This window comes from Talpa occidentalis, unplaced genomic scaffold (assembly GCF_014898055.3).
Source record: "Talpa occidentalis isolate TD23 unplaced genomic scaffold, MPIMG_talOcc4v2.1 talOcc4.16, whole genome shotgun sequence".
NCBI lineage: Eukaryota > Metazoa > Chordata > Mammalia > Eulipotyphla > Talpidae > Talpa > Talpa occidentalis.
This window is the reverse complement of record NW_023601653.1, coordinates 59986823-60005505: the sequence shown is the minus strand read 5'-3', so window position 1 is coordinate 60005505 and position 18683 is coordinate 59986823. Positions and strand designations below refer to the sequence as shown.

Sequence of the window (18683 nt, the reverse complement as noted above, 5' to 3'; positions counted from 1 at the left end):
AAAAGGCAAAACTATGGAGACTGTAGAGTGATCAGTAATTGCCAGAGGTTTAGAGGGAGAGAGGGAATGTGGGAGGGGAATTTTAGAGCAGTAAAACTACTTTGCCTGATACTTTAAAATTGTGGATATATGTTATTATACACTTGTCAAAACCAATATAATGTACAGTATTGAAATGTAAACTGTGAATTTTAGTTAATGATAATATATCAGCATTGGTTTGTCAGTTGTGACAAATATCCCATTCTAATGCAAGATATTAATATTAGGGATACTGGAGAGTGGGAGATTGAAGGGGTATATGGGGACAATGTACTTTATGCTCATTTTTTTCTATAAACCTAACCTAGTAAAAAATAAAATCTATTAGTTATTGTATTATAAAAGTGCACCCCAATTCCTGAAAACAGGCCAGCAATTACCATCTATGTTTCCTTTATAAAGCACCTTCCCTAATGTCACTGAATATAAAGACATTAAGAAACTAAAGAAGATCTTAGTGGAACACAGGCAGACTCTTTTCTTAGTATTGATGAAAGCATTATAGAGGAAGAAGTGTGTGTTTCAGGAAATTCATGAAAATTTTGTATTCCTGTGGCGTGGGATAGCTTCTCAAATGGGCTAGCATAGCCATGCTTTTGAAAGCAAATGAAGAGTCTAATTACAGAAAGGAAAAATATTAAGTTTCACATCTTCTAAGAAGAATCCTAATGGTCATAACATTACTTTAAAAAATAGTATTATTGCTACTGATGATGATGATGATAATAGCCTTGAACATTCATTCAAAGCCTCTTATGTGCCAGAAAGCAAACACTTTTTTTTTTTTTAGATTTATTTATTTATTTATACAAGCACTGGGTACAGTCAGAAGCGCAGGAGGGTGAGAGAATTCACCAGAGCCAGAGTGGGGAACAGAACAGGCAGAGTGACGAAATACCTTGCTGAGGGGAGCAGCGGGCGGCAGGAGAGGTCTGCATGCCATGTGGGACCCTCGCCAGCAGCCGGGGATCAAACCAGCACTGCAGAGGCTGCGGGCAGCTTTGCAGTCCAGCGCTTACCCGCTGTGCCACCAGGGAAGGCCCAGAAAGCACTCACTTTTACCCACAAGATTGGTATCCTCATCATCCCCATTTTCAAGGTGAAGACTCACTAGGGTTAAGTCTTCTGCTGAAGGCCATGCAGCTCTTAAATAAGAGAATAATGTAAAAAACTTTTTGGCATTACAGTAAACTGCTGTTTTTTTATTTTTTAATAGGATGTATTTATTTGTTATGAAAGAATTGGATCATGTAGTTGTGGAAGCTGACAAGTCCCTCAAGAACTGCAGTTGGCAAGCAGGAGGTCCAGGAGAGCCAATGGGGTAGTTCCAGTCCAAAGGCCCTAAGTTCTGAGATCTAGGAAGAAATAATGTTTCACTGCTACTCCAAAGGTAGGAAAAACTGATCTGCATGCATGAGACCTTTGTCATAGTTATTTAAAACCCAGATTATGTGAAAGCTTTAGCTTCATCATTTCTACATTAAACCACAGCAGGGGGAAAGCTACATGAAACGTGAATCTCTGATAATAAATATTCTCTGCCTTGAGCAACATCTTTCTTTTGAATTTAAGAGAGGAAATGGCATAACTCTATTATGAATGTGGGGAGAAGAACATTCCTAAAACTTAGATCCTTTGTTTGAGATTCACACGAAATACCAGAGTGAACATGGGACTGCTTTGTATAGAACTGAAGCTCCTTGCTTGGTTGAGGCTGAATGCGAGATGATACTGGGGCCTGAATGTGGAAAGAGAATCAGGTACCATGCTGTTCCAAACTAGATAGAACACCAGCTGACTGCTGCTTGCAAAAGCCATTTGGTGCTGGGGGAATGTGGAGAGACTTAAATGGAAAAGTTTAATGGATGACTCAGGCACTTAAAAACTGCTCCCCCTGACACTGGTCACACCAGTGGATTTGTTAGTGAATTCTCCTGTGAAAACAAAGGTGCAGATGTTGTGTCTTCACATTTTATCATGCTTTTTCTTTCTTAATCACTTTACTTTTTTATCCACATGACAAGTTTGTGATGGCAGCTAGTATGGCACTGCAATTCCAGTTTACCCTAGGAAAAAATCTAGACCCGGGGAGGTTTTTGTCTTGGCTGAATTCAGGGGCCAGCAGGGAGTGGGAATTGTACTAGAACCAGGAATGTTTAGATTGGTCCTGCGCTCATTGCTTAATAGGTCACAGCAAATAAAAGAAAACCACAGATCTCATCATTCCAAGGTCTAGGTGAGGGTATATGAAGTGCAGACATATGCACAGGAAGAGGAAGCCATCCCAGACCCACTAAAATAATTTGTGGGCAAATGTCTTATTTTTGCTTTATCAGATGCAAAACCTAATATAAGGATTTTTGTGCAAGAAGTTCTATTGGGAGGTGGTGATTCCAGGAAAAAACAGTAGGAGAGTGAGAAACTGAGAAAAGGGCCAGTCAATTAAAGTTGCATGATCAAGTTTATTACCACTGTTTGTTACTAGAGGCTAATTGTGCTGGGTGACTCCTCAGGAGTCAAGGAAAAAAATATACTTCTTCATTTGCTTAAAGGGTTTAGAGAGTTGGGTGTACAGAGGAAATGTTGATTTCCCAACACTGTAGCCTGATTTAAGCAGGCTCCAGGTATGGTGTTATATCTCAAAATAATTTTAATTTTAATTTCACTAGTTGCTAATGATGTTAAATGTGTTTTCATTGTTTCTGCATATAAGACCTTTGTTGGGTACATGATTTAAAAATATTTTCTTGGAATCTGCTGTTTGTCTTTTTAGCCTTAACACGACATTTTTGCAGGTCAAAATCCTTAATTTTGATTAGATCCAATTAATTAATTTTTCCACTTGTGAATTGTGTTTTTGGTGTCAAGACAAAGAGCCCTTTGATTAGTCTTAAGTTCCAAATTATTTTATCCTATGTTCTTTTCTAGAAATTTTGGAATTTTAAGTCCATGATCCATTTTTGTGTAAGTTATATTTTGTATGATTTCATTTTGTGTATGGTCTGTGTGTTAAGTCGATGCTCATTTTTTCCAATGAATTCTCGAGTGTTCTAGCACCATTTATTGAAAAAGAGTCATTTCTCCATTGAACTGCTTTTATTTGCTGTTAAAAATTAATTGGTCATATTTGTGTGGTCAGTTTCTGGGTTGTCTTTTCTATCCCCTGGATCTTTGTGTCTATCCCTCTGTTAATACTATGCTATTGATTATTTCAGCTATGCAGCCTGAACATTGGGAAGAGTGGTTTCTTATTTATTCTTAATATCACAATTATTTTGAAAAGTAAATTTTGAGAGTTTTTCCCCTTTCCATGTAAATATTAGAATAAGGTTGTGCTGTGTCTGAACAAAGCTGAGATTTTAATAGGAATTTTCACACATATAGGTAAACTTAGGGAGAATTAACTCATTTACAATGTGGAGATTTCCAATTCATGAACATGTTATATTCTCTTCAAGTATTTAAGTCTTTTTTGAGTTTTTCCCCTCAGCATTTTATAATTTCTCATACAAGTTTTGTGACCCACTACTTGTTTATTACACTTACAACAAACTATTTCATTTTCTTTTGAGCTGTTGTATATGGTATCACATGTTTTCAGTTTCCCCTTATCCCTTATCATTATATAGAGGTTTTTAAAAATTAGGATGGAAGTAGAATTGTGCCAAGTACTTTTTTTGTTTTTATACCTATGAACATATGATTTTTTTTTTCTTTTGCCTGATGCTATATGAATTAGATTGAGTATATTTTGAATACTGAACCAGCTTACCCATATGGAATAAATACTACTTGGTTGTGATATATTACTCCTTTTATACAATGTTTGATTAGATTTGCTAAAGTTTTTTGAGTTCCCAGAATTCTGCTTCTCATTAGAAATTGACAATTTAGGACATGTAGCTCCTGTGGCACATAGGTTTTATATTTTCTGTGTGACTCAGTCTGCCTTGTGTAAAGGAAATAGGATTTTAGGGAAACTGGAAAGGCTGCATTTTCTCATGCTTACTGCTGAATGAAGTTTTAATTCAGGATAAATTATTCTGAAATTTGAGAGAAACAACTTGAAATGCAAAACACCTATGGGAAAAATTCATCAGTAGGTATTAACCTTGGGGGAAGCAGTGATAAAAGATATGGGATGGTGGTTATGGGATTTCATTTCCCCGTGAATTTTGAAAATATTATTAAAATTTAGAGTTTGAAGCTTAATAAACTGTGCACTTTAAAAAGATGTAACTGGACTTTCAGTTAGCCCAATTAACGCACTTTAAGAGAGAAGGGAACACAAGACTTATTATGGATGTGAGGTCTTCTGCCCACCTTCTCACATTCTTTCCTCATCAGAGAGCAGTCACCTTAGGGATTTGCTAAACATAAAAGGAAATTCTTCATCTAGACTCAATGACTGTAAAGTCAGAGAAAGAATAGTTTTGGCATAGTGGAAAGATTCCTCTGTTTTGAAGCCAGATGTTTATGTTCCACCCCTAGTCTTGGCAAAACAAACATTGTAAAGTTAAACAAATCACTTCATATCACTAACTACAATTTTCATTATCTGTGGGACAGATTATTAACCTCAGAAGGGTACATTGTACATTGTCAGGTGCTTGGGAATTGAGTCTGCTACTCGTGGTGGAGAAAATCAATTTCCTTTATGCAAGGATTATGTTTACACTTGATGTTGTTAATGTCTGGGCACTAAAACACTGTGTATTGGCTCCTGAACTTGAGTAAGCACTGGAAGTTTTTAAACAGACATTTAGACCTGTCCTAGACTAAATGAATCAGAATTTCATTGGGCCAGATCCACAATTCAGTCCTCTGGCCACTGCCAGTGCCTGTAGAATTCAGATTCTTTTTCCTCCCTTTCTTTTATTTAGCCTATTAGTGCTGAATTTACTGATATGAATTTTTGAGAAAACTTGCAGTGAAAAAAATAGGGGAATTAAACAGAACAGCTTTCTCTGTTGTGATTATTGTGTATGGATATATTATAAAATTAATATGCTTATAATTTCTTAAATGCTATACAGGAATCATCCCTATCAGGGAAAGCTTCAAAGAAAAGATAAGATAATAATGAGACATAACCTTTTTTCTTTCTTTCTACCTTTTGACCTCCTTCACCCATTTACCTTACCTCCCTACCTCTGGTACCTACCTACCCCCAATATATGGTTCTTGTATCTATAAACTTGTTTTGTTTTGTTTTTGATACCACATATAAGAAAGATCATATAGTATTTGTCCTTGCCAGACTTAAATTCACTTAGCATAAGGCCCTCAAAGTTTATCCCTGTCAAAAAAGGCAAGGCTTTTTTTTTTGGTTATGGCTGAGTAATATTCCACTGTATACATACATACCATAATTTCTTTTTGTATTAGTATATATATATTTAAAGGTTTATTTATTTATACAAGCACTAGGGTACAAACCAGAGGTGCGAGAGGGTGAGAAAATTCACCAGAGACAGAGCAGGGAGCAGAACAGGCAGAAGGACTGAAATACACTGCTGAGGGGAGCAGTGGGTAAGACAGGAGAGGTCTGCCGCGCCATGTGGGAATCTCCTTGGCCTGCTGGGAATCGAACCAACACTGCAGAGGCTGTGGATAGCTTCACAGCGCTGTGCTCAACCCGCTGCACCACTGGGGAGGTCCCTGTGTTAGGATATTGATGGGCACTTTTATTCCATTTTGGCTATTGTACATAATGTTGCAATAAACAGGAGGTGCAGATATTGTTTTGAGTTAATGTTTTTGTTTTATTTGGATAAATATTAATTGGAATTGCTAGATTATATGGTAGTTTTATTTTTAATTTTTTGAGGCGCCTCCATGTTCCATAGTGTCTGTACCAATTTTCGTAAGATTCAACGTTTTAATTTATTTGGCATAGATGAACTGGGGTGTAGGCCAGAGGTGCAGTGGAGGTGAGAGTATTCACCAGAGACAGAGTAGGGAGCAGAACATGCAGATCTACTGAAATACACTGCTGAGGGGAGCAGCGGGGAAAACAGGAGAGGTCTGCTGTGCCATGCGGGTCAGCTCCCTGGCTGGGGATCAAACTCAGGCCATCCCAGTGAGCCTTTGTGGTGGTAGCCACTGAGATTTAACCCCTAGGCCACTAGGGAGGCCCTAGAATTGATATTTTTGAAGTCTCCAAGGTGATGTTGATTGGCCAAATTTGGAGAGACCAATGCTTTTCAAACTTTAAAGTGTATGAGATTCACCCAGGGCTCTTGTTGAAGTGGAGATTCTAATTTGGTAGACTTGGTGCGGGTGCTAAGAAGCCACATTTTCAAGGAGCTCCCCCTTGGATTCAGGTCCTGTGTGTTGGTGTAGAAGATCCACACTTGAGGGAACATGAGTTGAGGCCTCCTTTGAGTGGGCAGCTCACACACTGTTAAGAGTTTCTTTCTAGGAAAAGGAAAGATGATTTCAACTCAGGGACCCCTTACTTTGTGAGCATTTCAAATGGCAAAAGAACCACATCAGTTTTTGTGCAGGGTTCAAAGATATATGGTTGAATGTGTAATTAAAATGTCAACCCAGAGAAGGCATTAAAGAAAGAAGGCCATTAGTTAATCAAATATCTTCCCTTGTTTTATGAGCTATTCCAGAGTAGGGGCAGGCATCATGTTGGCAATTTGATTATTATAACAATTTAGAATCACTCAGACAATGGTCCAGGTAATAAAATTCCTTTCTTATTAGATTTCCTCAACAATGAAAACTTACTGGGACATTCTGTTTTTAATCGTTCAGTTTCAGACTTCTCAGATATTTTGATGGAAACATTTTTAAAAATCCAAACATCTGGCCCAAACAATGACCAAACGATGGTCTTCACATTGTATTATAAAAATTGTAATGTCGATGTTCTTACTTTACACTAGGAAATATTGGTACAATGGTACCTTCACTCTTCTAATCGATAGGTAGGCAAGCTGAAGATGTTTCCAGAAGGCACAGTCTCACAAGGAAAGGATTCATTGTTCGATATACATGATTAATACTGCTACTGACCTCCTACACAGGAAGGTCTGTCTGCCTGGTGATTGAAAGCCAGTGACCTAACAACCAAGGAAAAGCAGAGCTAGATCATTATTGTGAAGCCTAACAGTGGAGAAAGGGAGGATGTGTTCAAAAGTACCCTTCTTTCTGTGCGTGAGGGATGGTTATTAGACTTTGGGGTAGGGGATATTTCCATGTTCCTCATATTCTGGGTGGAGAGTAAGTGGAGCATGTACACAAGATCATATGAATTCTCCACCCCTGGGTGTAATTTTCAATACTATGATGAAGCAAAAGTTTGCCTTTTCTTTTTTATAAATCTTTTTTTTTTTTTTTTTTTATTAGAGGCATGCTTTTTATTTATTTGTTTGCTGGTTTGTTTGTTTGTTTGTTTATACATGCACTGGGTACAGTCAGAAGCGCGGGAGGGTGAGAGAACCCACCAGAGCCAGAGCGGGGAGCAGAGCAGGCAGAAGGACCGAAGTACACTGCTGAGGGGAGCAGCGGGCAGCAGGAGAGGTCTGCACGCCATGTGGGACCCTCCTCCGGTGGCCGGGGAGCAGCCGGGGATCGAACCGGCGCCACAGAGGCCGCGGGCAGCTTCGCAACCCAGCGCTCAACCGCTGCGCCACCGGGGAGGCCCAAAAGTTTGCCTTTTCTTACTCCAGTCATTCTTTCTTTGAGATAGCTAGGTTGGGCCAGTTACCCTCGGTTTTAGCTGTTTCAGCCATCAGCAGGCTGGGTGCAGATATTGCTTTTTCTGTTAACTTTCTTTTCCCAAGGCAGTGACAGTGTCATCAGATCATCAAATGCTTCCATCTCCACAACAGAGTTGCCTCCACAGTAGGTAAAGCACATGCCCCAGCCCACTGAAGACTCGGGCCATAACCTGCCAAAGGGTTATGATCCCAGCCTGATCTCCAAAGCCGTTGGGACTTTGGACTTAGTTGGCAGGATACTCTCATTTCTAGACAGTGAATGATGGTGTTTCTTATTGAATGCTTTTATTGCTGACAGGCACAGCCTCTCTTCCTAAAAACACACCGGCTGCTGCTTTTCTCTCCCTTTGGAAGAACACTATTGATCACTCCCTGTTTATGGCTCATGATAATCAGCATTCTGTCCAAGACTTCTTGCTCATTTCCAGTATTTATTATTTTTTCCCATATCAGCCTCTATGCCCAATTCTATTTTTTTTATCTCTTCAATAGACACATACTCTAATGAAATTTAGTCTTTGAAATTACATGTTTTAATCTTTGAAAAATATAAGGTGTGACTTTTCTGCCAGTTTACTACATAGAACTTCAGTTACTATAAAAGTTATAATTGTATTCCCTTTCTTATATTTTTTTCCACATTATGGTCTTGATGACCATGTGTGAAGTCTAGTTCATGGTTTCTGGCTGCTGTAGTAATGGTTGCTGTCTGTGTGTGCATCACATGTACTTAGTCACTTAGTCACCCACTAGTGGTGGTCACGTTTGTCACTTCCACCTCTGCTGCTGTGAACAATACTCTGTGGATACCCTGGGAAAGGGTATTAGGACATGTTTAGTTATTTATAACTTAGAGAAAAGAGATACAGGTATAAAATGAAGGAGGTTAGTGCAAAACGTGAATTGGAAATATCAATGAAATTTATATTTTCTTTGTAAATATGATAACCCAGGAGGAAGTAACGTGTTAATTCCTGGGTTGTAGTTTCTTTCTTTTTTTTTAAATATTTATTTATTTATGCTAGAACTGGGGTACAGCCAGAGGTGTGGGAGGGTGAGAGAATTCACCAGAGACAGAGCCAGGAGAAGAACAGGCAGATGGACCAAAGACAATGCTGAGGGGCACAGCAAGTGAGGCAGGAGAGTCTTCAGTGCCATGTGGGTATCTCCCTGGCTGCCCGGGAATCAAACCCGTGCTGCAAAGCCTGCAGACAGCTTCACAGCACGGTGCTCAACCTGCTGTGCCACTGCGGAGGCCCTGGATTGTAGTTTCTTTCTTTCTTTTTTTGTTTTTAAAGATTTATTTATTTATTTATACAAGCACTGGGTATAGTCAGAAGTGCGGGAGGGTGAGAGAATTCACCAGAGCAAGAGCAGGGAGCAGAGCAGACAGACTGACGAAATACACTGCTGAGGGGAGCAGCGGGTGGCAGGAGAGGTCTGCGCGCCATGTGGGACCCTCACCTGGCGGCCAGGGATCGAACCGGTGCTGCAGAGGTTGCGGGCAGCTTCGAAACCCAGTGCTCAACTGCTGCACCACCAGGGAGGCCCCTGGATTGTAGTTTCTAAGTGATGTTTCCCACTATAAAAAGTCCAAGGGTTTTTAGGGAAATGACTGATTCCAGCTCTGAGACATGGATAGAATAAATCTTTATATTTTAGCCAGAAGCAAGAAATCTATGAAACCCTAATGAAGCATCAAAAATGCAGAAGCCAGGGCCTCCCTGGTGGCACAGCGGTTGAGCGCTGGGTTGCGAAGCTGCCCACAGCCTCTGCAGTGCGGGTTCGATCCCCGGCTGCTCCCCGGCCACTGGGCGAGGGTCCCACATGGCGCGCGACCTCTGCTGCTGCCCGCTGCTCCCCTCAGCAGTGTACTTCGGTCCTTCTGCCTGCTCTGCTCCCCGCTCTGGCTCTGGTGAATTCTCTCACCCTCCCGTGCTTCTGACTGTACCCAGTGCTTGTATAAATAAATAAATCTTTAAAAAAAAAAAAATGCAGAAGCCAGCTTCAAAGGGCTCCCATTGGCCAAAACAAGACCATTTTAGGGCCTCCCCGGTGGCGCAGCAGTTGAGCGCTGGGTTGCGAAGCTGCCCGCAGCCTCTGCAGTGCGGCTTCAATCCCCAGCCACCAGCGAGGGTCCCACATGGTGCGCAGACCTCTCCTGCCGCCCGCTGCTCCCCTCAGCAGTGTACTTCGGTCCTTCTGCCTGCTCTGTTCCCCGCTCTGGCTCTGGTGAATTCTCTCACCCTCCAGTGCCTCTGACTGTACCCAGTGCTTGCATAAATAAATAAATCTTTTTTTTTTAAAAGACCATTTTACCACTGTTCTCCTATTACTCCATTTGATTAAAGCATATTAAATACATAAATTTCATGATTTGGTAAGTGATGCAAAACATGAAGACAAAGATAACAATGAATAGACTAAAACAGAAAAGAAAACTCATTGACTTCTCTTGGTGATTACTAACAACTCATTATTAAAAACCAGCAGTTAAAGGGTCAAAATTAAATATTTATTCTTTTAAAATTGAGATTCTTTTTTTTTAAAGATTTATTTTATTTATTTATGCATACAAGAGCTAGGGTGTAAGCCAGAGGTGCAGGAGGTGAGAAGATTCACCAGAGACAGAGTGGGGAGCAGAACAGGCAGACTGACTGAAACACACTGCTGAGGGGAGCAGCAGGTAAGACAGGAGAGGTCTACTGCGCCAAGTGGGTAGCTCCCTTGCCAGGCATTGAACCCAGGCTGCAGTGGCTGCTGATAGTGCTTGATAATGCTGAGACTTAACCCCTTGTGCCACCAGGGAGGCCCCTTAAAATTGAGACTCTTTCAGGGTAATCAAGTAGCCCAAGTGAATGTGGAAGAGTTTTCAACCAAAAAATTCCAAGTAATAAATGCAGAAGGAATTGTAAAGTTGGAAAATAACAATTTTGATTCCCACCTGATTATCAGTAATGCTGGCAGCAACAGATGAAAGAACGATAGGAACTTTACTGACAAGGAAGTTTATCACTTGAGCTTATACACCAGTCTTAGAATTATTAAAAAGAAAAAAATCAGATTGCTATATAATTCACATAGTACCACTTAGTGAAATTTTCTTGTCCATTTTCTAAAAAAAAAAATAAAAATTGAACCCGAATTGAGCCTTTCTATCTAAGTTTTAATCTGAAGGGAATGTGGTGACTGAACATGTACTAAATCATACCATGAAGAAGCCATCAGCCAGATTTGGAGGGTGGGGTATTTTATAAAACAGATGACCTTGTCTCTTAAACAAGTCAATAGCACTGAAAAAAAAAAAAAAGGTTTCAACTGTGCTAAATGAAGAGACTTAAGAGACTTTACAGATAATAAACATGCATTCAACAAACCTAATTTGCATCTGATAAAAATAATAAACTAAATTTATTGTTTTGGGACAGATAATAGTAACAATTACTGACAATGGTAAGTATGAAAATGATTTTTTTTTTTTGGTAAGAACATGTCATGTTGCCATTTCTAATAACATCATTACATTTGAGATTCTTTCTAAAGTAAATAAATATAAAATATCTTGGGGTCTGGAATTCACTTAAAAATAACTCACTAATAAAAAGGGGGTACATTGAACAGTGGAAACAAATATGACAAAGTGTTGGTAAATATTGAGAGTCTGTGCTTTGACTATTTTAACTGTACTTTGTCCTTTTGTGTCTGACATTTTTCTTTCTTTTTCTCATTAAAATTTTTCATCGTTGCTGAGGTGGTAACATTGGTTTATAACACTGAGTGTTTGGAGTACAGCTCTTATCCTTCAGCAACTGTGAATACAAGGTATGATCACCACTGAAAGTCTAGTTTTCATCCAGCACCATCCAGCTAATCCCCTTTACCCTTTTTTACCCACCCACCCTTTTCTACTCCTCCTCTGGTAACCACCATTTTGTTGTCAGAATCTAAGGGTATTTTCTGTGGGTTTTTTTGTTGTTAATTTGTTTTGTTTCTTTATCTTCCACATATGAGATAAACCATACAGTATTTGTCTTTCTCTGTTCAACTTATTTCACTTAGTATAATCCCCTCAAGACCCATCTGTGTTGTCACAAGTGGCAGATTTCATCTTTTTGTTTTCACTTGTTATGTAACTGAGTAGCAGTGCATTGTATATATATATACACATATATACATGGTGTCATTATCCACTTATCCACCAAGGGGCACTTTGGTTGTTTCCATATCTTGGCCATTGTGCATTGTGCTGTGGTGAACATGGGGTGCAGCTGTCTTTTTCAAATTACTGTTTTCACATTTCTTCAGATAAATACTTAGAAGTGGAATAGCTGGACCATATGGGAATTCTGTTTTTATTTTGTTTGAGAAATCTCCATGCCATTTTCTATAGTGGTCACACCATGAAATGTTCTTTAAAACAGATGTCACCCATTAAGAGCTGGCCAGAATGTGGGAGGAGAAGATAGGAGGCAGGAAAGTAGCAGAGAAGAGGGAAGCACAGGCAGACCCTGACTCTGGTGCTGGGTCATAGCATGGGCTTAGCGCTTCTTACCTTGTGGGATACAAACCAGTTACAAAGAGGACTGAGTTGGGGGGGCTGTGGCAGGAGTATGAAGGAGACCAACTGCCCACGAGGCTGTGCAATACAGAAAAATACCAATGTTCCAGGCAGAAGGGATCCCTGGAAAAGCAGGCCAGAGTTGGTCTCAACAGACCATGTAATTGGAGGTAAGAAGATAATGTTGCTAAACTTAATATGAGGTTTCATTCTTGTTTGGTTATTTCAGGATAAAATAAAATCAACAAGTCATTATGTATTCGATTCATAACTGAAGCAAGTTACAATTGTTTCGGGAATTTATTCACTGAGGCAGTAAAATTAATGATTGCTGTTCTCTTATACTGACTTCTTATACATTGAAATACTTGATGAATTTATTTCTCAACCTTCTTCCTCAGATTCGGAAACTCGAATTTCAGTAAACTTTTCTTATGTTTTTTCTCTTAATCTTTTCATTATTTTTTCTTTTCCTTTCCAAGTTTCAAGATTTAAATTTTAATTACAGAGCATATCAAAAAAGTACCATATATGAACAGTCAGTCTTAAAGGATAGGCTCAGGGACATGATGAAGAGCATCAGTGGAGCAGCATAATGGAAGGGTCTGAAATTGGTCTGCAACCGAAGTAGTGGCTAAGTTAACACTGGCGTTTTCAACAAAGCAAAGCTGTCTAGACAGTAGCTATAGTGTTCTGTCCTTCATGCAGAGAGAGGTTTAAAGGCAACAGGGAACCCTTGAGAAGAAACCTGCTGCTTTGTCAGGCTCAGCAGGGTTTGTCAGTTGGATTTGCATATGAGAGCAGTCCTTCCAAAAGTGAAACCTCAGCCTGGGTTCGTAGACACTATCTTTCCTTGGGTTCAAATCCAGAAACTCCTTGCTTCATGGTTCACTTACCCATCTTGATCTCTTTCCTGCCCCCCTTTTAACTTCAGCATACTTCAATATGAAGGCCAAGTGAGTAAAGTGTCCTCAAAGTGTTTAGCCTGAGGCAGGGTCTTCCAGATGGCTCGTACTTCTTTGCTTCATGGAAATGGAAAATTGTATATAGCATTCCTTTACTTAAGAATGAGGAACTACATATCAAAGAGAGGGAAAACTGGGGAGAGGAACCCAAGTAATCAGTCTTCCCTTGTTTTGTTTTGAATTAAGATATATGCCATGTTAAAGATTTTGGGGATGTAACCTTGGTCATTAAACCCTCAGCCCTCCATTTATAGTGTATCTATGCAACCAGTGTGATGCAACTTGACAAAAACAAAAAATAGAGAAATGGGCTCTCAATTTGGCATATGTAATACTACACATTAATTTCTAAGTTTATGGGTTTAGAAATTTGCATAGCTCCCAAAGCTTCTATTACATGCCCAGACACATGGACATGTGCATAGCAGTCCCACAGCCCACCTTCCATCCCTGAGTCTTGATCTTGAGGAAAATGGTTTTTCAACATTTTGAGCTGCATCTCCTATTTATTTCATATTTCTAGCAGTATGCTTATTGACTGTCTTTTTTATTTATTTCAAACTAGGAGGTTGTCTGATGACTCCCTATTCTGGAAGGAAAGATGTAACCTTTTGCATCTTTTCTTGTTCCCATGCACTCCTACTTCCTCATCATTGTAGCATACTTATTAAGACACATTTTGGTTAAATGCATGTTATGTTTAGATTATTTAGGACAATGTATATATTGTTCACTGGGCACTGGGTGTTCCCTGATTACAATGTTTAATTTTTGCTTTCTCCTAGAGTTAACAATTGGCTCTTTTCCATTTGCTTAGTTTTCCATGTATTTAGATATCTGAGGTGGGGGAGGGACAGCCTTGACCCTCCCTGTGTCTCTGAAGCTTGGGCTTTGGGAGCAGCAGCAGCAGCTTCATCATTGCAGGAACTGGTTCAGACTAGCTCTCCACGTGGGTGAGTGGGAAAACTGCCCCTCAAAGACAGGATTCACTGGTACATATAGTGCAGCGTTAAAATGCCTTAGCATCTAATTGGGACACAGAAATGGGTAACAGTCTACAGAGAAGGAAGGGCAATAAATTTTTCTCAGAATGTTGCATGTTAAAAATGAGAGGAAGTCTACGCATACATGTCACCAGTGGTTAAATGAGAATAATTTGAACTATATTCATGCCTGAGGTGCTAAGTACATAAAGTTTCAAGGGAAAATGAAAATTAAGACTTTGAAAATATGTGAGATCAGGGGCCAGAAAAAAGGCTCACAGAGACTGAAATGTCTCAAATGCTCTGAGTGTGTGTGTGTGTGTGTGTGTGTGTGTGTGTGTGTGTGTATGTGTATAAATTTCCTCCCAGGAGAGAAGTGTATTATGACAATGTGCTTCTCAGTGGGAAATCTCTGAGAAATGAGGTTCAGTTTTTAGATTGTGAGCTTAAGACTACTATTCTCAGATGGAGTGGCTAGGTCTCCCTCCCCTCCCTACCACTCGCCTTTATCTCTTACACTTCCTATTTACCCTTCCCTCCATAAGTTAATACTCTTTGGACTTTTGCAGGCATGGGTAGTCTTGTGTTCTGGGACACAATTTCCCCCTCTAGGAATGTAGTTTCAGAGCTACGAATTTTTTTGTAAGTTTTATGGGTTGAAGGCTAATGATATCAGAGCCTATATTCTACTCAAGGTGATGGAAAAATAGATACACATTCATCTTAAAGTTTAAAAACCAGTTTGGGAGGTTCCCGAGGAAGATAGCACAAGACTGAGGCTGCTGAAGGAAACCAAATTAAGTGGCATCATCTAGGCTGAGCTAGAGAGAAAACTTTGGAACTAGGAATTCAATCCTCTCTTGCAGCATCATCTTTGGAAGATCTGCATATTACTAATTTTTAGGACATTGTATCATTTGGAGATGTATGTTGTCATTTGGGTATCATATAAAATCTCAGAGGAGTTATAGTGGATAAAGTTGTTGAACATGATTTGAAATGAGAAATAGAATAAAATTGACTTTTTATGTAGGCAGCATAACTGACAGTTAATGTTCTGTTCTGACTCATATCAAACTGTTTTGGGGCAGCCACTCAAGTGGCCACTCCTGAATTTTCAGGACACTGTATCAGAGCCTTGGAGTGGCATGCATCAAGGTGGTCAGTCATGAGGACCAGTCACACTCTTGGTTGGCTGGAGATTAGTTTGTAAAGTCTATGCGCTGTGACAGACTGTAATTTTGGAATCTTATTGACATCACATGACCCTACATTGCTGTTTTGGCCCAGACACAGAATATTTCTATATTCATCACACTTGGGAAATAGCAGAGAGTGTTAATCTTCTTTTTCCCATGCTTGCTAGCTCCTTCCTTCAGAAAGAGGGTGAATAATCAGCATCTGGGCTCTCACTGGGTCTGGCTTCTAGTAGTTGATAGAGTACACTGCTTAAAACGAGGAAATTGGTTCCACTGAATCAATGAGGCAGTTAACTTATCTTGTTCTTCTAACTCCCCTTGAGATAGGAGAAAGAAGGCTCAGCTATATCTCTGCTCTCTCTCTTTTCCAGCTTCTGGTATGTTGGTGAGTAAATAAGATCATTCATGTTTATTTTTAAGGTCTTCCATTTGGGGTTGGGGGATCAAAAGGTCTACCATGTTGTTAAAGTCAGTCTTGCCAAAGAATGCTGTTCTTTTTTATTTTTTTTAAAGATTTATTTATTTATGATTACAAGAACTGGGGTACGGGCCAGAGGTGGGAGATCAGAGGATTCACCAGAGATTGAGCGGGGAACAGAACAGGCAGATAGACCGAAATAAGCTGTTGAGGGGAGCAGCGGGTGAGACAGGAGAGGTCTGCTGTGCCATGTGGGTAGCTCCTGGGCCAGAGATTGAACTGTCACTGCAGAGGCTGTGGACAGCTTCACAGTGCTGTGCTCAATCCCTTGCACCACCAGGGAGGCCCCAAAGACTGCTGTTCTTAAGGAGTGAGTGCTTGATTAATTGTTCAAGCTGGCATTTTGAGTCTCATTAACTATAATCTCCTTGTACATATGCTCTGTTACTTACGAAGGTGAGTCTAGCCATTCCTTTGCAAAGCTTCCCAGCCTGTTGAGGGACTGTAAAGTAATCTGAACTATTGCATCTATTGCTGCCAAACATATGGCCTTATCTATAAGTACCTTGGCTGGCCAAACTGACAAGCATATGGCATGTGGGTCTTATTCCTGCATTAGAGTCACCTGGGCCTTTAAAAAAAACATGGTGCCTGGACTTACTCTTCAGGGATTTGAGTTAATTGGACTGAGTTAAGTTTCTAGCATCAATGTTTTTATAATGCTTTAGGAGTTCCTAACATGTAGCTGGAGTTGAGACCTAAATAAAATGAGAAGCTGGAAGAACAAATACTTTTATTCACCTGAAACTGGCAAGAAACAAGACTCCTCAGGAATAAGAATGCTACTTTAATTAAAGCTTTTGTCTTCTCCCTGCCAAATGTTTTTCAGCAAACAGAAGAACTATCATTTTAAATAATTTATAGAGTTTATGTGTTCCAAGAACTGTAAAGAGCATAGTCTCAGGTGTTTAATCATTCCCACATTAGTGTGTTTTCATTTAACCAAAGAATCAAAAACTAGGGGTAGAATAATTTTCCAATGACACATTGATAAATGCAGAATAGGATTAGAACACTGGTCATTTGGAATTACCCCAACACTTTATGTCAAAACTATTTTGGTACTTGATTTTTAAAGTTTATATTTTGGGATTGTGGTGTTATTGAGATGCTTGTTATTTATTGCTGTTTTAGCTATAAGTGAGCAGTACAATTTGACCTTGATTATTGCCTGTAAATCCCCAAGTATCTTAGGTTAAAAGTTTTGTGGTTAAAAGGGCATGGGTTTTTCTTTTTTTTTTTTTTTTTAAGATTTATTTATTTATTTATACAAGCACTGGGTAAAGTCAGAAGCATGGGAGGGTGAAAGAATCCACCAGAGCCAGAGCGGGGAGCAGAACAGGCAGACTGATGAAATACACTGCTGAGGGGAGCAGCGGGTGTGGCAGGAGAGGTCTGGGTACCATGTGGGACCCTTGCTGGGGATCGAACCAGTGCTGCAGAGGCTGTGGGCAGCTTCACAGCCCAGCGCTCAACCGCTCAGCTGCTGCGTCACCGGGGAGGCCCAAAAGGGCATGGGTTTTGGAACCAGACTGCTTTGGTTCAGATTTCAGCTCAGCTGTCTGTGTAAGCTTAGGAAGTTTATTTCCTGCCTTTATGCCTTAGTTTCTCCATCTGAAAAGAGAGTGATTTTTTTGCTCTATTCTGAGGATTAAATATGTTAAAATAGGGGCCTCCCTAGTCGTGCAAGGAGTTAAGTCTCAGCACTATGAAGCTATTGGCAGCTCCTGCAGCAAGAGTTCGATCCCTGCCTGGGAGCTAACCCACATGGCGCAGCAGACCTCTCCTGTCTTGCTCGCTGCTCCCCTCAGCAGTGTATTTCAGTAGATCCGCCTATTCTGCTCCTCACTCTGTCTCTGGTGAATCCTCTCACTGCCCCCGCACCTCTGGCCTGTACACCAGTTCTTATATCCATAAATAAATAAATCTTAAAAAAATAAATATGTTAACATAAATCTCATTGAGAATGGCATCACAATTAATCAAGTATCAGCTATTATTTGGGTGTTGATGAGTAGTATCTGATCTTGTGAGAGCGCTCTGTTGCCACGATGGTGTTTTACTAACACCTTCTTCTGCAGAGTAGAAGACATTGTAAGACAGGTTGATTTGACTCCTGTTAAAAGGATTCATTCCCAGAAAGAATTAATGGGAATTTTAACTTTCTTGAGCACTTCTTGCAGGTCTAGCACTGTGTTATGGGCTGGTATTATTTTATTTATCCCCCACAAATCTTGGATTTACCTTTCCCACTTGTATGGTTGAGGAAATTTTCTTGTGCCCTGTAATAGTTAAAAGATATAGAGAAGAATACAGTTGGGTTTTTTTTAAAAATTTTGGGGGCACATTTGCTTAAGTATTAATATTATTAATTAGTATTGTATTATTGGTTTTAGGTATTGCATGTAAACTTTTCCCCACTAAGCTACCAGTGTTCACATCTCCCCAGCTTTTGCACTCTGTATCATTCCTAGTAGCCTAAAGGAAGGATCCTGGGCTTAATGTATTTTAAGTTACCCACATATTTTTCCTTTATAGTAAAATACAAACCAAACCTGTTTTGACTGCAAGTGTTAAAAAACATAGGCCATGATAGAATTAAGTTCTTGCTGCTTGTGAAATAAGTCCATTGTTTGGAACTCCATCATTTGGGAAGGATTGTAGCTTAGGAAAATGAGCCTTTTTTTTTAAAAATAAATTTTATTTTTATATTCCCCATACA

The 18683-nt window shown here is 39.7% G+C and overlaps 1 long non-coding RNA gene across 1 annotated transcript in view; it reads left to right on the top strand.

The window, feature by feature from the left end:
* LOC129145987 (uncharacterized) overlaps positions 1-18683 on the top strand; it is a 193827-nt gene that overhangs the window by 30504 nt on the left and 144640 nt on the right. Inside the window, exon 3 of the long non-coding RNA XR_008552262.1 lies at positions 1259-1432. This is a non-coding gene — a long non-coding RNA (uncharacterized LOC129145987). The remainder of the gene's footprint in view (positions 1-1258; positions 1433-18683) is intronic.